The sequence below is a fragment of the Natrix helvetica genome (genome assembly GCF_964273705.1).
Source record: "Natrix helvetica genome assembly, chromosome: 2".
NCBI lineage: Eukaryota > Metazoa > Chordata > Lepidosauria > Squamata > Natricidae > Natrix > Natrix helvetica.
Genome location: NC_138552.1, coordinates 227,959,834 through 227,981,108, shown reverse-complemented (window position 1 = coordinate 227,981,108; position 21,275 = coordinate 227,959,834). Strand labels below are relative to the sequence as shown.

The window sequence follows — 21,275 nt, the reverse complement described above, 5'->3', positions numbered from 1 at the left end:
ATCAGGCTCCAGACCAGGGGAAGCCTTCTTGCTGATGGCCTTATGGCAGATGCGCCCTACAGCTTTATGCCTCTGCCTTTCATATTTAGAGGCAGGTTTGAGATGCTTGGAGCCGGAGTTTGCCTCTTTAGCTGCCCTGGAGGAGGTGTGCTTCATTTTGCTCTTTGTCTTGCCACCCCCACCCTTGGATGGACCTTCAGGGGTAATCTCTAACCTGATTGGAGGCTCTTCTGCCCCTCCAGTGGGGCTGCCGGCTTTAGAAGCGAGGACTTGATTCCTGCCTGTGTCCTCCGAGCTGCAGGAGGCCGCCATCTTGGGCCACGTGGAGACTCTCCTCCCCCTTCTTTTCAAATGGCGCTGCACGGCAAATACAACAGCACTGCCAGTCAGGGCTTTGAAAAAGCGGCTTGTGCTACTAAGAGCTGCTGCGCTCTCTCCTGTGGCCTCCTGCTGTTAACAGTAGCTCGCTGAGAGCCTTGCCGCCCCCTCCTCCAGCTGCTTTCCTTTCTCTTCCTTTAAAGGGAAAGTTTTTCCTTAAAGGGAAGACCTTCTTTAAAGGGAAAGCCTCAGCAGCGATCTGAGCCTCGTTGCCCTGTCTGGGCTTCTCCGGCTAGTCAGGATTGAAAAGGATTGAATAGGGCTTGCATAAATCATGATAGCAAGGTTGCCAGAACACAGGATGACAAAGCCCTGAGGTGTCGAAATTAATCAACACCTGGAGGGTGGAGTCCCCTTCTGCAGCCTTGTCAGGTGAAGAGAAACCTGGTAATCTTCCCTCAGGTTCCAGGCCAGGGGTGTGTGTGTTTTCCTGTTGTTGGCCTTATGGCAGATGCACTCCAAGGCTTGGTGCCTCTGCCTTTCATACTTGGAGCTAGGCTTGGGGGGTTTGGATCCACAGCCTGCCTCTTTAGCCCCCTGGATGGAGATATGCTTCCTTTTGGCCTTTGCCTTGCCTCCCCCATCCTTGGCTGATGCCTCCGAGATGGTTTCTAAACTTTCTAAGGGCTATTCATTGCCTCCGATGGGGTTGCTGGCTGCAGGGCTGAGTGCTTGGCTCCTGTCAGCCTCCTCTGAGCTGCTGGGGGCCGCCATCTTGGACCACGTGGTTTCAAAATGGCTCCTGGCTCCAAATTCAAAAAGCTCCTCTTCCTGAAAGCACGTGGAAGTGGCTTGTGCCTTTGCAGGCTGCTGTGCGGCTTCCGCTGTGGGCTCTCTCTCGCCTCCCCCTGCCTCCCACAGCTCTTTCTGAGCCTCTCCGGCTCTCACCTTGTTCTCTGGCAATCGCTGCCAGCGTGGGCGCTCCGGGGCATTTTAAAACGCTGCAGTTCGTCGCTCAACCCCTGGGGGGAGCGGTGGAGCACCCCGGTACCCTTAGAGCCTCCTTGGGCGTTGTCCTTGCTGCAGAGGCATCGACGGAGCTCACTTGCCTGTCTTTGGTGAGAGTCCTCACCTAGTGCCCTGGGTCTCGCTCTGTGGCCTGGGCTGCAAGCCACCTTAGCAGTTGCTGCACGGGCTTTCTACCCCCGCTGGGGGTTTCCTCAGCCTCTAGGCAGCATGGAGGCAATTTCAATATCTTTTGCAGCAATTTAAAATTTTCCCTTTAAATTTCTTCAGGATCTCAGGATGAACACAGCCATACGTTGATGGACTGAGTCGATAACTGGGTGGAGCCTGGTGACCAAGGTGTGGCTAAAAGAGCTTATCTGTCTCAGTCCAATCAAGAGAGGACAAGGTCAACCCATCCTGGATACTCCTCCACACATTATGGAGAATGTTGCTCTTAACATAATTTATTGTAAATAACTCATTTTAAAATATTAGAAGCGTAAGAAAGAAAAATATGCTGTAACGAAGAGCAACCTACCATACCATGGGGATCAGAAAGAAAATGAAACTTTGCAGGATTGAGTGAATCCAAGTGCCTTCAAGAAGGAACTGTATTGTGAAAAGCAAGGGAACAGAAAATATTTCCAATGTTTAAATGAGGAAAAGATCCAAGTGGCTTTCACAACAAGCTATCATGATAACCAGAGAGAGGATGAAAGGCTTGGGCAATGAGATAGAAGCATACACAATGACTGGAAACAGGCTTTTATCTTCAAGCAAGAAAGAATAAGAAAAGATATGCAAATCAAGAATGTCAATAATTAGAGGAATATAACCAGAAAACGGAAATGAGAGCTCTTTTAAGAGAAATCACAGGAAAATATAGGTAGAGCAGGAATGCTCTCAAGAATAATCATGATCTGATAGAACAAATGAGATTGAAAAAAAGGAGAAGTTGGAACAGATAAATATGTACATGTACTAAAAATGCAAATAGGAGATTAAGGAGGAATGCAATAAAAATTTAGATAAGATTATGGAGGATAAGGTTATTTCTGTAACAGCAAAGCTGGAACAGTTAGGCAATAGTCTTTCTAGTAGTAATATGTGAAAGACAAATACTGTGAAAAATAAGGGAAGAAATAAAAATATTTAAATTATGGATTTGAAAATAATAAACTTTAAGAAGAATCAATCAATCATGCAAAGGTCCCTCATGATATATTTAAGATTGCTTGGACTGGTTTGTTAAGAGTATGCCTGCACTCTTCATGTTCTCAGATCTGATTGTAATATTATTCCTGTAGTTAAAAAGCAGTAAACAAACAAACAAACAAACAAAATGCACAGTTGCTTTTTCTGTCCTTGCTTCCCACAAAGCTAAAAAAAATAAATCCAAAATATACTACAGGTATTATGTCACCTCTTGAAAAATGTGGGATGGTAATAATGCCTATAGAAAATAGAAGGAAATATAATCTGTGGCTCTAGGGGTTCTGTAACTTCAGGCTGAAAAATGTGCTAATTGAATAGTATGTTAAAGAGGCTAGTCCTCTTTTTCTGATATGCCCCTTAGCGAAGTGCCTGATAACATACTCTTTTTTAAAAAAAAAAACCACTGTTTTTCAATGCGTAAGAACAAAATTGTGCTTCCATTGTTTCCTGTGAGGATTTACTTTATTGTTTTCAAAAATGTTTAAAAATCATACTCTATGCTAAATTTTCTGCAATTTAAGTGGTAGGCAGCATTATAGACTACTACCCAACTACTACCCGACTGCTTGCAGCCTTGGGTAAAAAAAATCAAATAGCTGATCAAAATACCTAAATCATATTCTTACTTAAGGGACAACAGTTTAGAATCAAAATCCTGCCCTTGTTCCAATCATTTTGATTTTTACAAATCATTTATAGGGTAAAGAAATAGTTTCTAGAGATATTTGGAATGTAAATCTTTCTAATAAAATGCACAAATAGTATTTAGAAGCAGTAAACCTGTCCTAGCATGGCTCTACACATAAATGCTCAGAATTAGAACCCAACAACTTAAAAAAGTATAACACAGGATCTAATCTGAGTCAGTCACTGGGACCAGACATGTAGTCTTTCGAGCTTTCGGACTCATACTGGAGCCTATCCTCAGGGACCTTGTCAGGAACCGAAAGCTTGGAAGACTAAACCTCTCATTCTGGTGACCAACCCAGTTTGGATTCTATAAAATTAACCTGCGGGGGGCAGGGCCGGTGTCGCGACGATACGATGTGCGATCTCAATGCTCTGAGATCGCAATTGACACTTTTGCCACTGGGAGGAGGGTCCAAACGGATCTAAACTGTCCCGTAGAGAGAGTGAACAGGAAGAATATGTCTTGCTGAACTCAGGGATATTGCAAAATCCCCGAAAGAAGCAAGAGAAATTTCTTCAAGGTGACAAAAAATCCAGCCAACGCTGATGTAGTCGAGGCGGCCCCAAAACGAAAGGAATGGAAAGTGAAAGTGTTTCCAGCTGGTGAGGAATCTTTATTGTTTTAAAAGAGAGATTGTCTATAAAAACTTATAAATTGATTTGAAATTGAAGAATAGAAGATTCAAGCGGCGAAATTAATCTTGCAACGGTTCTGGACAGTGGCTATCCCATTTTCTTATATGCTATCTTCATGGATAAAACCCTTACAAGCTTTTTAAAATGGACGGATTAAGTCTTCTGTTTCTATTTTTTTTTCTGTCACTCTCGGTGATTTATAAACCAAATCTTTCCTCTTTCATGCTGTGAGTATCATTATTTTAATTCATTTAAAGACTGGATCTCTTTTTCTAATTTGAAATACAAAACAGATATAAAAAAAGAAATATTTTAAAAGTGCTACGTGCCGGGAGGTTTTGTTGATTGGAGCTTGGTGTATTTAAGCGGAACTTTTCCCTTTCTTTGTGGTTTGTTTTGATGGCTCATTACAGAGCGATAGGGGTAAGCCAAATGTCCCTTTGAAGCGTGTTTTCAACCAGAGAAGAGGGGAAAAAACGGCTTTTGTGAATCCATGTTTTAACTTTAAAAAACCTTCCAAGCGAGAGCTCTTTGTTTAAGATGGCAGAGTGTCAGGAAAATGGAGAGATTGTAACCCTGCAGACAATATTTTCAGAATTACTAAAATTAACAAATAAATATGAGAAGATTGAACAAAAACTGGGACTTTTGGAACAATTAACAGAAAGATGTGATCGAAAATTTGATGATGTTCACCAAATGCAAAACGAGGGGAATAAAATTCAAAGAATTGAAGTGGAAAAGGAATATAAAGCAATTAAACTTGCTGACATTTATGGTAATTGGTGTGTTTTTGAAAATGCAAAGAATGGAATACTGAAAGAGGAAATAAATGGAGAGGAAACCTATTTCAAAGGGCAAGACATAGAAGAAGAAGAAAAAAGTAAATAATTTATGGACTATGAAACTTTATTAACGAAAATATGGATAACACTGCTGACAACTAAAGACAAGTGGAATAAAGAAGCAGAAAGAGGGCATAAGGATTATATGAGAGATCTTATAAGCAAGGAGTTGCTAGAACCAGTACATACAAAGCTGATTAAGAAGAAACTTAGAAGATTGATACCACAAATGGCAGAGGACATAAGATTGTTTTGTTATTGGAAAGATACAGGTTGATAAATGGAAGAGTATAATTTAAAACTACTAGCTAAACCTAGTGAAACTCTTGTGATAATAGGTATAATTAAATAAAAAAATGATAATGATAATACTGTATACAATGTGCAGTGTTATGATAAGCAACATTTGGATATGAATATTGAATGATACCCTAGATTATATATAAAGGTTAATAATAATAATAATAATAATAATAATAATAATAATAATAACAACAACAACAACAACAACAACAACAACAACAACAAAAAGAGAACTAAATTAGACACAGTTAAGTTTTGATTATTAGGGGGAAAATGTTGTGACACAGAATATAGCCAAATAAAGAAAGGATAATAATAATAATAATCTATATATATGTATGGGTATAATATAAGGAAATTGGATGTAAATTGTAAACAGCAATCTGGAAAGGAGGATCAGAAAACTCTGTTATTAAATATTATGGATGTTCAGCTAGAATAGGATATAAGGATTTAATGTTAATGGAGGATTTTATAAGTAAATGAAATACCAATATGTGGTTATGTATTAAATTTTGCTATATTTCATGATGAAGGACGTTTAAACAATTATAGTCAAATAAAAATGGAGGTATGATGATGGTAATATGTATAAACATTTGAGTTAAGATAATAGAGTTAATATGAATTATACTTGATGACGGTAGAAGAGATGCACAAAAACCGTTTGTAACCAACTGATATATTTTCTACAGGATGTAAAGAAGGAGGATTTTTATGTTTGTATTAAAAATTAAAAATAAATAAAAAAGTTTTTGGCAAAAAAAAATATTAACCTGCGACGCATATATTTCCCTTGATTCTTAAATATAACACACTCCACATATCCCCTCTTCTCCTGAAGGTGCCTCTCTGTGCCCTCAAAATATGTTACTAGAAAGATATGTCTGCATTTAAATGTGTGTATTTAATAAGCATTTAATTTAAGAGCCAAGTTGGCACAATGGTTAGAATGCAGTATTGCAGGTTAACTCTGCCCACAACCAGAAGTTCGAGCTGACTGGCTCAAGAATGACTCAGCCTTCCATCCTTCTGAGGATGATAAAATGAGGACCCAGATTGTTGGAGCAATATGCTGACACTATAAATTGCTCAGAGAGTGCTGTAAAGCACTATGGACCAGTATATAAGTCTAAGTGCCATTGCTATTTAATTTAACAAATCCACTGTTTGTGACAGATTGGCTTATGGGAAATGCTCACCTTTCGTTGTCTTTATAATGTTACAAAGTTTGTGTTGTTGCAGTAGAGGGTAGATCTGAAAGAGAAGAAGAGGCAAAATTGAAATAACAACAACAACAACAATATATGTGATAAAAGCATATTAAAATGTATTATAAATTATTTAAATATACGTGTCCCTTTTATATTTTTATAATCCTCTCCTGTCTCTTTAGTGGTTTTTCCATTGACTTATTTCAAATAATCTCATGTGGGAAATCTAAACCAGTGACAGTTTTTATACAACAACAACAAAATGTACATTTGTGAGCATATGTTTATTAATTATATTATAGATTTTCTAAGGTTCACTAATTTATTAGGAGAAAATTTCATTTGAAATACTAAAATCAGTTATGAAATCCACACTTACACAATTATGGTGACAGTGACAATTTAGAACACAGCTACATAATAAAAGCTATGTTACTCATTGTTCAGTTTTACACAATTCTTTTCCAAGCTTGCAACAGAATGTGGAAATTTAGAAATAAGCCAAGACCCTAAAAAGAAAGAAAACCTTAAGTATTAGTGTCATCTAGTTAAATTTGAAATTAGTCATGTTGACCATTTAGAAGTATTTATGGTATTTTTCTGGAACATTTGTAAATCTCAGTTATATATGTGGATTTTAAGACAGCTTTGCTTGTGTTTCATTGCAATCAATAGGCTTGAAGGTTTATTTCATCAATGAAACCATCTGTATTGGGAGATTTGCAAGGCTTTATTTTAAATAAATAATTGAACTTGCAGGTCTTTATCTCTGTCTTTTTCTCTATCTCAAGTAAAATAAATAACCAATCATCAGAACGGGAGGCTATATGTATAAATGTCACCTATTTAATGTTTTTATTCTTCATTTTAAAAAACAACCAATTTCTTTTTAATATTTAGATATTAAAATTATAGAGAATGTGAGGATTGCAGCCTCCAGAATTTTGTTGCTATATAATCCAAATATGTCAGACTGCAGAATATAATAATAATTAAAAATTACGAATTATAAATAATGTAGTTTACACTTGGATTTTCTTTTGCTAGAGTCCCCTTATATGATTTGTGAGCAGCCATTCAACCTACTGTGGGAAATTTGTTTGTTGATGGATTTAAGGTAAACATGAGCAGAAATTGGTATAAATGTTATGAAGCTAAAATGATAAGAGCTGGACTTTTTCAGTGGACTTGTGAGTTTTTCATTTACCCATTACGAACTGGATAGGCCTGAAAATTATGGTTTTGTAGAGTTTCTTTGCCCAATATCAATAGTTATTCTTCAAATGTTATGAGATTAGTGTAAATGTTTGTGTAATAGCTGCCAGGAAAGGACACTAATGCTGTAAGACTATTGTGGAAAAATATGTGCATATAAATCTGAAAAACCTGTGCAAATAATGGCCTGGGCAGAAAGCAAGAAAGCAGTTTTATTTCTTCAAAAAAAAAAGAGAGCAAGTAAAGTCAAAATATGCATTGAATTAGTGAAAAGACAGGCAAGAAAATACATGCAAACCATTATCTTTAAGCTAGTTTATTGCTTATATTTGACATAAGGCAATGTTTATTCTTACTATGTATATATACATTTACACATACTCTGTATATATTAGCCTTGGAGGTTTAATTCAGTAATTCCACCTCTGCATGCCATATGCAACTGGACTGATCTATGTTAGCCTTTGTACCACAGAATTGCTTTTAAAAATCCTAATATAGCATTTATATGTGTGTATGTGTCTCTTGCATGAGTGTACAATATGTGTATATGTCACCGTGAAAGACCGAAATTGGTGAATGTCGACACATACCAATTTCGGTCTTTCACTGTGACATATATAACGAGTCAGCGTAACGCTTTACTTTTGCTTTTCAATTCTAACCGCACAGGATTGCAGGTTTAAAAAAAAAAAACTCCGCGAACAGAAGACGCTTAAAAGGAAGCGAGGAGCCGAGGTATTAGGTTAAGGGTATTAGGGTAAGGGTGTCGAGAGGATAAGGATATACACCAAGCGACTATGTGAATGTCGACATTCACCGGTGAATGTCGACATTCACCAGATTTCGGACTTTCGTTCACCGGTGAATGTTGACATTCACCAGATTTCGGACTTTCACAGTAACATATATATGACATGATCACAATTAACAAAACATAATAAGAAAGTAAAATGAGCAAAAGTCCATATTTTAAAAAATACATATAGCATGAGAACATATAAAAATGCATCTGTAGCATGAATTTTAAATTCTCCATAGCAGAGGTAACTTATTACCATAATTAAACAAGGGAAGCTAAATATGAGTTGACCAATTGTTGAGTAGAGGATTCTTCAAAACATTTTGTTGAATTGTTAATTTGGTACTAGTATTTTCTGTGTTTTAAATACAATTTGTCCCTGAATGATGGATTATGTACTTTAGTTTTCCATTATTGGATGGAAAATGGAATTGTAATTTGTGGTCACAATATATGAAAATTTTAAAATGAAAACTATGAACCTTCTTATTCATTCCATATTTCTATAAGATGAAACAAACTGGAAAAAATGGATGTTCTTGTTTAGTAACCCAATTTATTTATTTTTAAAAAAAATCTGCTCTATTAATCTTTACTATTTATGCCAAAGTTCAGCAGTAAAGTTATGTCCAAATTTCCAGTTATAAGATTTAAAACTTTTCTGAAGAACAGAATGTTCATATAGCACAAAATACTCAAACAATATATTTTTTGTTAGACGTCATTGATTATTACTGATCCTTACATGTGTTCGTAAATTGCTACAGATAATTTCCAGTTTACTTTGTCCATCACACTCTCAATCAATCCCCATATCCAGATCACAACATGCTCACATACCACTCCCTACAGGTACCATAAATATAGCTTGATGTTTATTAAACATCAGCAAAAACCAAATACTGTATGGATAATAATAGTGTGGGAAATTAGTATCAACAATCCCAAATGGAATGGCCTTTGGTTAGGTCTAATCTTTTTTATGTACATAATGGCGGCAGAATAGAGATGGAATGTAGGACAGTAGGAAACCCTCCTCTATTTTGCACCATTAAAGAAACAATTAGATGGGTGGGGATGATGTATCCAGACAATAGATTGTATGGATGAATCACAGAAGGCCTGATTTCAACATTCTCGTGGTTGGGTGCCGTTTGGCAACTCTATTTATCCACGTTACTCTTTTATATAATTAAAGGTTAATACCCTAAATATCCTAAATAAATCCTTTCTTCTGATTTCCATGCTAGTAATGAGCATTTGCCACATAACTCACTCTTTTGTGTGTGTGTGACTGTGAAGGAGTTTCCCAGATCACAAGCTTCTATGCAAAGAACAGCTCCTCCACAAAAGTATAAGGCATCTGATTCTGTCTTTTCCATGAATGATCACTTTCCAAACCAATTTAATGAGGGTCAGTCAACATTGAAGAAAGGATAGACAAGCATTCCATTTTTGAAAAGCTCTTCATCAGTTTATATACAAAGTAACAAAGGAAACAAAAATGTTTTTAAAATATAGGTACACTGATTGAGCTTTGAGGCCTGACATGTAAATCAGTCTCAAACGGCGTATATAAGTACTAATTAGTACTGTAAGTATTCATTAGCAGTAGATGTTGTGGGAGGAGTAAGTTACACCTGCGATTCAAAGGGAAATAATAGTAGTTCCTCTCCTTTTAGTTTCTACCCCCTGCCCATTCCAAGGCACAATGGATATGGATTCAGGCTCTGGCTCTCGGGGAAATAGGTTAAGTTCCTGGCCTAGTACAGAGCAGAAATAAACTTTATACTAAGAAATTTCCACAAGTACACTTTCAAAAAGGGATGCTTAAGGGGATACTACCATGTGATTTCCCGAATCTTTCAATATGCACTCACTAAATCTGAGAACAGTTTACAAGAGCACACAGTTGCTTGGCAGAACGGCTGCTGAAATACAACACATCACAAGGGATTTCTAAATTAATTGTATGCTGTGATGTAACAATAGGAGGTGGCATTCTAATGAATTTATTCCATGTGTTTCATGAGCTGTCTTCTTCAATCTGAGAAGCCTACATCTATTTTGGTTCAGCCTCTCTGTGAAGAGACTCTGCATTTGGGAAGGCAGAATTCCAATTCAAGCATGATTAGAAATATAATCAGGAAATGAATGAGTTTAAATATGCAGGATTGGATGGGTTGCACTTAGGTTACAGATAGTTTGGCAGAATCTTTATGCATTCTCTTTGAGAAATTTTGCAGAACAGGAGAAAAACCAGATGACTTGGAAAAGGGCAAATGTTCATATCTTGAAAAGGGAAGGAATGGACCTACCGAATTTGTCAAGGCCAGCCTTGTCAGAGTAAACTTTAATTGTTTATTTATAATTCCAACAGAAGTAATTAAAATGCTGTGGACACACTATTTCTTGATATTTGACAAAGTACATGTCTGCCTTCCAAGGTAGACCAAATTTGGAAACCCAAAATATACAACTAATACTACTTTTATTATGGCTGTAGTAATCTTGCACCGTAAGATCAGCTTCCCCCTCCCCGCCTCTTTATCTTCTTGCAAACTAGGAAGATCCTTGCTTGAGATGTTGACTCAAATTACATTCTGCCTGGGTCTCAGATTTTTTTTAAATGTAACCCTTGTTATGTTGCGTTTCTTTCTCTTCTTCCTCAAGGCTATTCTTTTTACCCATTACAGTAACCCATAATTTTCTCTTCAATACTATTGAAATACAAGGGCTGGATAAAAAGTATTTGTTAACAGTTTTTCACCAGACCGGAATATAATATATGAACCGCAGGACAAAGATAGTTCAAGAACATAGTAACGATATGAACAAAATAGGTGGAGCACTCTTTCTACCTATAAAAATTAGAAAGGGCTCCGTAATAGTTTTTCCTTGAATTATATTTATTGATATTTACCATACTAAAAATTAAAATTGATGCACATACTTCTTACGATTATTTGAAGTGATTTAAATATTGCATTATTTTTTCAATTATTTTCAATTATTTTTCAATATAAGCAAAGTATTTTGATCTTGCAAAGTCTTGGGGGACCATGAAGGGTCCTTGGACCGCACTTTAAGAAACAGTGTTCTAGAATGTTTCTCAACCGTGGGAAGGTCTTCAATGTTTGCTGTGGAATTCTGGGAGTTGAAGTCCATGAATGTTAAAGTTGCCAAACCTGAGAAACACTGATCTCTTAATTTCTAGCTGGAGAGAATATATGTGAAAATAATTTTTGAATTATATTTAATCACAAGTTGAATATGACGCAGCATAGGTCATGGATGAACTTTCTCCCAAGAATAAAATAAATTATGTACTATCAATATAATCCTAACTATGGGATTTAATAATATATTATGTACAGTTCTGGACATTATACTTTAAGAAGCATTTAGAGAAATTGAAACAAGCACAGAGAGAGCCAACAAAGATGATAAACAGACCAGAAACTAATTCTTATGGGTAAAAAAACTATACTTAGTGAATTAAAAAGGAAATGACAGTACTTTTCAAATATCTGCGGTTTTGGAGGCTCAGAAAAAATGGTCAAATTCTGTTTTATAGTCATGTGTAAAGAACACATAGTAATGATATTCAATTTCAGGAATGCTAAGAAAATATTCCTATTAGTAAGTTAAATTCCATAATGGAACTGATTTTAATTACACTGATTTTATGTTCATTGTACTACCTTTTCCCCCTGGCATTTATTTACCTTAGTTCATCTCAACTAATGAACTAGTTACATAGAAACCTGTCAAAGTTATAACAGATCCCGAAAGAGCTACCTATCTCTTGGATTCAAAATTCCAACATTTGCCCCACCAGACATGTGACCATATTTTGATCACTCAGCAACTGCCCCACATTTATGGCCATTTGCAGCATCCCACAGTCATCTGGTCGCGATTTATATTTTTTCAAAAAATTGGTGGTTATTTCTGGTTTCCGGCAAAAAAAAAAATGCCCCACAGCAAACAATGGATTCACTTAATGATCATGGAAAGAAAGGACATAAAATCTGGAGTTCCGGTTCCGCTGGCGGGGGCAACGGGCAGCTCTTTGCCCGCTCCGGCTCCCCGGTGGGCTTCCCCACTCCTTGGGGGGCACAGGACACCCCGCAGAGGGGTCCTGCCGGAGGGGCGGCATCGCGGGGGTCTCCTGCAGCGGCGGCGGCCGGCGGGAGGTCTCTCGCGCGCCCAAGGCACCGGGGAGCAAGATCAGAGGGCGCTTCGCGTTTCTGCGCCTCGCGCCTCGCTAAAGCCGACCGGAGAATGCAACAATAGAAGGACGCAACTGCGGTGCGGTGAGGTTGCTTCTCTCTTCACCCCCTATTCTGCACGAAGGATTATTCAGCTTTCTTTAAAACAACTTTCGGAGCAAGTTGGAGGCGTGGCTGGAGGGAGGGGTTTTTTTCCCCCCCCCCTTGGACAAGCGCCGAGGAACAATTTTGCTCTCAGCCCCTGGGGGAGGAGGAGGGGGGAGAGCCAACGAATGAAGCCTCACCCAGGTTGAGATGATTTTCTTTTCAATTTAATTTTATATATTACTGTGATTTGAGGACTTCTGGAACTTTTTTAAAAACTTTGTTATGCCTCTGTGCCCAAAACTGGCAGGGCAAGATGGCACACTTCCGTTGTCTTTATGAACTGTGAAACCTGACTCCACCTTTAAAATTCAGGCTTCCGGTCTTTGTCTCCGTGTCTCCCAGAGGAAACTCTTGTGGATTGGTATTTTTTGAACTTTCTAGGGGAAACTTTTCATCTATTGCCAGACTTATTAGAGAGATTCTCTTCTGCCTGGTTCTCCTGCTCCCGGAATTCACCTGGCTACCCTTCTTTTCTAACTGTTTATCTTATATATGGACTGAACTTTTAACGTTATAAAGGATGGCATCCAAAAGACCACCTCCTGGAAAACCTGGCTTTGCCACGTCTGCTCCAACATCTGCAACATCCAGTCCAGCCACACAGTCAAAGATAACAGAACTGATGCAACCCAAGACTACAGAGATGGACTTTCAACAAATGCTTCAACAAATTTTACAGGGCCAGGAGGAAATCAAGAAACAGCTAAGGGAAATGAAAGATGAAATTAAAGAAAATCAAGCCCAAATTTATAAGAACTCACAAAGACTGAACCTTGTGGAAGGGGGGGTGGAGGAGGTGAAGGGGGTGGTAGAAGCTGTGCAGAAAGGGAACAAAGATCTTGACATCCAACAGATGAAATTAGAATTTGAGAGAATGTCCTATTATCTTAGATTTCAAAATGTTATAGAAGATGGGGAAAACATAAGGGACATCATGACAAACATCCTGGCTGACACACACAAAGAAAAACAACAGATGGGGTGGGATATAGACCTGGTTTATAGAGTGAACTCAGCTTATGCTAGAACACACAATGTACCCAGGGAGGTTCACATTAAATTTCTTAGAAAAAGCACAAGAGATGAAATTCTGGGTGTACAAAGGGGGCAAGCATTGACATATCATGATATGGAGATAACCATTCTGAAGCAGATCCCTAAGAAGATTAGAGAAAAAAGGAAGAATTATTCGCAATTAGTGAATAAATTATACCAGAAAGGGGTGTGGTTTAGATGGTTGATGCCTGAAGGTATGCTGATATTCTGGGAGGAGACAAGAATCAGAATCAATTCACCCATAGAGGCGCAGGCCTTTATGGAAAAAAATAAAACACTCCTAGAGAAAACACCAGACATTACAACGGACACGCAGGACACGGGAGGGGCCAGAGCTCTGCCAGTGGAGGGAGATGGGGCAATAGCAAGAAGACTCAGATCACAAAAATAAACAAGAAAATCATATTATTATAAATTGACCGAAAGTGATAATGGAATTATACTTGGATTTTATACTGTAATGTTTAATCTGATTGAATTTAGTAATAGAACTAATATGCTGATTGTAATCAATTATATACCAATGCATTACATATAAATGTATACTATGGGTATGGAGGGAGGGGCGCCTTTCACATTTTGCAACTGCCAAAATTTGTAGACCTGTCCATTTACCCTTTTCCCTATAAATGTTGAAAACCCAATAAAATTTTATTATAATAAAAAGAAAGGACATAAAATCATGAATGGTCATGTGGTGACTCACTTTATGACCATCATGACATTCAACCGCAATTGCAAGATCAATTGTGGTCATAAGACGAGGGCCACTTGTATTGCTATAAGCTACTGACAACTTCTGTAAGCAGAACAGATAGGGCAGAAAACAGATAAATAAAATAAATAGGATAAGAAATGAATGCATTCCCCCCTTTATTGAAAGTATAGAACCATGATGGTGAACTTGTGGCATGCAGAACCTTCTCTGCAGGCATGCGAGCTGTTGCCCCAGCCAGATCCCCCGTGCATGCGTGTGCGTCTCTCGCTGGCCAGCTGATTTTCAGGTCTCTGCCATGCATGCATGGGGGTGGGGCACACGTGGGGGGGTGCCTCTTGCACCCCTTTTGTTGTCCCAGGAGGCTCCAAGGAGGCCTGCTAGGCCCATAACAGGGCATGGGGGGGCGGGGTCATGCGCGCATGCACAGGGCAGCAGGGTGCATGGGGGGGTCACACACGCATTGCATTATGGATGTGGGCATGCGATGACAAAAAGGTTAGTCATAACTGGTATAGAAGCACAGGTTGGATTGCCAGAAGTGCTGCAGCTGACATCCCCTCAATGAAGTAGCAGACTGGACTCAATAGCCCAAACATCCTCTTCCAACTGGAATCAAGCAAACAGAAAGGTTTAGCTTGTAAAAAATTAAATGCATTGAACCTTGCTCGTATGAATCAGCTCAGCATTTAAGCTGGCTTCACTACAGGTAGTTCTTGACTTACAGCAGTTCATTTAGTGACCATTAGAAGTTACAGCAGCATTGAAAAAAGTGATTTATGACCTTTTTTCATTCTTACGACCGTTGCAGCATCCCCATGGTTGGATGCTTGGTAACAGACTCATAAATTCAGATGCTTGGTAACAGACTCATATTTATGACCATTGCAGTGTCCAGGGGTCATGAGATCACTTTTTGACGCAACCTGACAAGCAAAGGGGAAGCCAGATTCACTTAAACAACTGTGTTACTAACTTAAGAACTGCAGTGATTCACTCGACTGTGGTAAAAAGTAAAATGGGGCAAAACTCACTTAGCAAATGTCACACTTAGCAACAAAAATTTGGGGCTCAATTGTGGTGGTAACGAGACACCTGTGTCTCTTTTTACTGTTATGTTTACTGTCACCAAACAATTCCTCAATTAGATCTGTTTTATTTTCTACTGACATTTTCCAGTCACTTTGTGAAAGGCGCGATAGTGACATTCTACAGTCTTATGTCTAGCTATCACCTTTGGCTAGGATAAGACACAAAGGAAAAGCAGCAAGAAGCATTTCTAGACTCCGACTCCTCCTCTTTTAATCCTCCTTGAGGTCATCTAACCATTGCCAATTGTAAGCTATTACCTTGAATTCTGCCTACTATAATAGAAAAAGACTGACTCCATCTTATGCAGCACTGTGCATGCCTTTAGTGGGAAGAAGAACCCGAGAAATTGGCAAGGCTTATAAATCTACAAGGCAACACTTATTTTGTATTTATTTGTGTTTTTTTTAATATGGTCCAAATATCTGTTTACCTAGGAATCAACATGGGATACTCTGGCTGCTATTCTAAAGCCCTGTCCTCAGTCGCTGCCTTTCTAAAGTCAACTTTATTATTTATCAAATGTATTGTTTATCACATTTATTGGCTGCCCATCTTTAAAATGAGTTATATTTGGAAAGAACGTTGGTCCTTGCCTGAACGTTTCTTTTCTGCAGTGAAGGCGGAAGGGGCTACAGCTGGGTTTAGTCACAGACTGATTGGTCCAGAGACTGAGGGAATTTTCTTAAAGGCACCATCCTTCCCTACTGGCTCCCAGTTTCCTCGAGGTCGATGGAGAAGCTGTAATCTTATGTAAGGCAAAACAACCGGAGACACATATACATATACCCCACGACCGCCCCTCGCCGGCCTAACTGAACTTACTAGGGCGGGATGTAGCCCCTCCCACCTTCACTGCAGAAAAGAAACGTTCAGGTAAGGACCAATGTTCTTTTTCCTGCAGCTCGGCGGGAGGGGCTACAGCTGGGACATACCCAAGCTAAGTCCCAGGGTGGGATGAACACCCCGGGAGAGGGGAGGTTGCCACGTGCTGAAGAATTCGACACCTGAAAGATGCGTCTGCCCTACAAATGTCCTCCAGGGGAGCCCTAGTGGCCCACGCGGCCGTGGTAATGGCACTTCGGGTGGAATGGGCCGTGATCCCTTGGGGAGGAGTCTTCCCTGAGGCTAAATATGCCTCACTAATGGTCTATCTCAACCATCAACCAATGGTGATAGACGAAACTCTAGCACCCATTGTGCTGGGCTGAAAGGATAGAAAGAGTGCCTCTGACGGTGGAAGGAGGATGTGCGTCTAAGGTAGATGCGCAAGGCGCGTTGTACATCCAGCCGGTGCCACAGGTGTTCCCTCTCATGTGAAGGAGAGGGGCAGAAGTTAGGGAGTATGATTTTTTGCGACCACATGGAATTATATATCTGTGTGGTCGACGGCCACCTGGCCGCTTTGATGGTGGAGATAACCTTGGCCGAGAGATGTGCCTCCCTCAGGAGGCACCGCTCAAGTGCAAGGCAGTCAATTGGAGCCACTGGGGCTCTGGATGAAACAGGACCCCTGGCACAGGATGATCTCCTGAGGAATCCTCCACGGGGAGAGATGAACAGCTGAAGAAGGTCTGCAAACCAAGGCTGTCTCGGCCAATATAGGACTACTAGGATGATGTGTGACCTCTCTATCATTACCTTTCTCAGGGTCTCCTGGATCAGAGGAAGAGGGGGAAAGGCATAAAGGAGGCCTGGAAGCCATGGACTTCTGAGCGCGTCCGCCGCTTCCCCATTGAGTGCTGGGAAGCGGGAGAAGAACCGGGGAAGTTGGGCATTTGTCGGGCTTGCAAACAAGTCCACCAATGGGTTGCTGAAGCAGTGGCAAATGTTGTGGAAGAGCTCTGGAAGCAGCTGCCACTCGCCATGATTGACTGTCGCCCGACTCAGCCAGTTGGCCTGATGATTGGCAATGCCCGAGATATGATCTCATGTTATTGAGGCCAGGTTCTTCTCCGCCCAGAGTCCAAGCTTCTGACCTTCCAGCCAGAGACAATTGGAGTGAGTCCCCCCTTGGCGATTTATATGCACCTTCGTGGCTACATTGTTCATCAAGAGGAGGACATGTTGGTTGGCAATCGAGTCTTGAAATTGCAAGAGTGCAAGGCGTGCTACTTTCAGCTCCAGCCAGTTGATATTGTGGCTGAAGGTCTGATTTTGACCAACGACCCTGTGCCAGTCTGGATTCCATCAAGGCCCCACAGCCATAAAGGCTCGCATCCGTGGTGACAGTAATGCGATCTGGTTCCCAAATGTCAGAACCGTGAAGTAGGGCCGGAGATATCCACCACCTCAGAGACCAGCGGAGATCCGGAGGCAGTCTGACTAGAGGCAAGGAGTTGCTTATGCAATGACGTTGGTAGGGGATGAGCAGCCATTGAAGTGTCCGAGAGTGGACACGCGCCCAGGAAATTATTCCTATGCATGACACCATCTTGCCCAGGAGGCGGGCCAAGGTCAGGATGGAAACTGACCGACTTGCACGGACATGGCATGCCAAGGATTGGAGACTTTTGAGACAATCCGGAGAGAGCCGAACAAGTCCTGCTACAGAGTCTAACACTGTTCCTAGGTGTTTGATTCTTGTCGAGGGAGAGAGATGACTTTTGGGGAAGTTGATGGAAAACCCCAGGGAATGAAGAGTTTGGATGGTCAGTTCAGATCGTGGACAGCCTGCATGCGGGATTGGGCCAGGAGGAGCACATTGTCCAGGTAACAATGGAGTCTCACCGGATGGGAATGCAGGTGAGCAGCCAGAGCTGCTAGGACCTTTGTGAACGTGTGCAGGGCAGAGGCTAGACCGAATGGGAGTGCCCTGTATTGGAAGTGACATCCTTTGTGGGAGAATTGGAGGAATCTGCGATGGGCTGGCAGTATGGAGATGTGTAGATACGCTTCTGTTAAATCTATTGAGGCCATGAAGTCACCCCGCCAAATCCCCAGGGGGATAGACCTGAGAGAGGCCATCTTGAAGCACCTGTAGACCAGGTAAGAGTTCATGCACTTCAGATCCAGTATTGCCATCCATCCCCCCCGAGCTCTTCGGAACCACGAATAGTTTGGAGTACAGGCCTAACCCGTACTCCTCCTTTGGAACAGGTTCCACCGCCCTGATATCTATCAGATGTTGGATGGCTAGGCTCATGAGACAGAGACGTTCTGGATCCCGAGATGGAGAGAAGATTCTGAAGAGCATTGGGGGAAGGGAGAGAAATTCCAACCGGAGGCCGTACCTGATAGTGGACCTGACCCAAGCGTCTGACGTTATCTGATCCCACTGATCCACGAAGGATGCCAGGCGGCCGCCTATGGGTTGACACGGGTTGGAGTCATTTCCCTCTGCGAAAGGGCCGCTTGGAATGTCCCTGAAATCTACTCCTATCCTGGTAGAATGATCAATGACTCTGCCTGTCATACATGTAGGGGGCATAGAGCTGCTGCCGGAAGTCGGGTTCGGGAGGTTGGTATGAAGAAGGTCTCCTGTAAGAAAAGGGACAAGAGTCCTGCTTTTGGAATTAGAAGGGAGAACCTTTTTCTTATCCTTGTTCTCCACAACGATCGGGTCAAGAGATTCCCCAAAAAGATTGGGACCGGTGAAAGGAGCTGCGGCCAACCCCATTTGGACTTGTTGTCCATTTGTCAGTTGCGAAGCCACAAGAGATGTCTAGACGTGACTGACGTGGACAGCGTCCTGGATACAAACTTGATGGAATCTAGAGTGGTATCTGCAGAAAATTGTGTGGCCGTGATAATTTTAGCCAGGTCTTGATGGACATGTTCATCTTGGATCGGACTGCAATCCTGCAGCTGGCAAAGTCACATGACAGTTGTTCGGTTAAAATAGGAAGCTGCGGCTGCTGATTTGATCGCCCAGGCGGAAGCAATAAAAGTTTTGCATAAGGTGAGCTTCACTCGTTTATCCTCGGGCTTCAATTTATCCGCCACATCACCGGAAACGATGGTCAAGGTGTTGGCCAGGAGTGCAATGGGGGGAATCTACGGTTGGCAATTGAAGGACCTTGGAAAAAGCCTGCTCCATATTGTAGAAGCGGCGGTCATTACCCCCAGGGTTGGGCAAGGAGGACGGTCGGGCCCACTGGTTCTGAACCACCTCCAGGAAGAGAGGAGGGGCTGGAACCTCCTCCTTATCTGTATTGGGATTGATGAACATAGCTAGATTTGGGTCCCTGTGTTGAGTCACAGGCGGGGCCCCAGTGCCAATCTGGACAGTCTTCTTGGCCTTATGTAAGAGGGGCTTGAAGGCCGGTGGTGTAAAGAGGCCTGGAAAGGCCTGGGAGTCTGGAGGAATAGTATCCTCGTCATCTGAGAAGCCTAATTCTGGATGAGTACCCTTCCCCAGTGCTGAGGCGTCACTGACCACCGATGGAGAATGGGCCCTAGGCTGACTCTGGCCCCGGGACAAAGAAGGAGACCTATGATGTCTATAGTCAGCATGAGATCTAGACGCCCTTTGGGAGGAATGGTCCCTTTGGTCTAATCCTGAGGCAATGCCTCTAGAGATTGCAGAGGAGATGAGCATCTTGATGCTCTCGGGCAGGAGGTACAAATCCTCCAGATCATCCTCTGAGGGTCGCATGGGAGATGGACCCTGGGGGGCTAGATGAGAGGAAGGTAGATAATCTCCAGATCCCCTTTCCAAAGGTTCGCCACCCCCATCCCTAAATGATCTAGGAGAGATAGGAGGGGAAGGTGAGGTCACCTGCCTGCAAAGTCTAGACGGGGACACGGAGGGAGAGGAAGGACTGAAGCCCCTAGGAGGGGAGGGAGAGGGCTGAGGAATGGGCCTCACAGGAGATCTGTATCTGTCTGGAGATGCGGGGTGAGATTGTTTCTCAGCTCTGGCCACTCTCTTCTCCAAGGCCTTTTGTCTTCCAAGTTCATTCCTCACTGTAGCTCTAGTGGGGTGCTGATCCACAGATGACCTAGAAGCAGCTGCCCTGGTTCGCAGCCTGCCCTGGCCTTCTTCTCTCCCATCATCAATGCTCCCTTCAGGCGCCTGCGCTAACCTGGTACTTGTAGAGGCCATGCCTCACTCATGTGTCTGGTTCTTATGGGGAGTCAAGTCAGAGCCTCCCGGCCTCGATGTGTTGCTGCGATACAGGCCTCAGTTGTATATATCTGCCACCGCCATGAGCTCGCTCCAAAATGGCCACCGCACCTTGTGGTGAACCAAAATGGTGGCCTCCGGTGAAATGGCTCTGAGGCAATGGCCTTCTGGCGAGCCAAGGCCATTTGCTCTGCTCCCCTCTTTGATTGCCTTTGCTGCACAGGCTTCCGAGCCTCAGGAAATGCTGCAAGTCTTTGAAGCCGCGGTTGCTTTAAAAACAAGGCGAGACTAGGGCGATGCAACGAAACTTTCTCAGCCGCGGCAAGGCTGTTAAGACCGTGGTGGGCTTTAAGTCGCGGCGAGGCAATCCCAGTGGTGCGGTTCGCAACCGCAGGTGCGGCCCCTGCGATCCTACCTAATGCTAACAGTTCGCCCTGGAGCATCTAGGAATTTCAGCTGCAATGGTAGCCCATCACCCCAGCACACCCAGGAGTTGGGCAAAGCCCCCTCAGTCCAGAGGCAAGGACCAGGAAGCCCTGCCTCCTTATGAGACTGACTAGCAGACTCGATGGCCAGCAGTCCGATAATTTAAGAATTTAGAATACCCAATTAATTGAATTAATATAATATCTATAAATATCCCAAGGAGCCAAAAACTAGTGCTTGGACCAGAGACTGAGAGGAAACTGGGAGCCAGTAGGGAAGGATGGTGTCTTTAA

The 21,275-nt window shown here is 41.8% G+C and overlaps 1 protein-coding gene across 2 annotated transcripts in view; it reads right to left on the bottom strand.

The window, feature by feature from the left end:
* CDC42EP3 (CDC42 effector protein 3) overlaps positions 1–21,275 on the bottom strand; it is a 58,758-nt gene that overhangs the window by 5,850 nt on the left and 31,633 nt on the right. For both annotated transcript variants that reach the window (XM_081943451.1, XM_081943452.1), the window contains exon 2: positions 6,218–6,272. The gene's annotated coding sequence lies outside the window, so the exon portion shown is untranslated. The remainder of the gene's footprint in view (positions 1–6,217; positions 6,273–21,275) is intronic.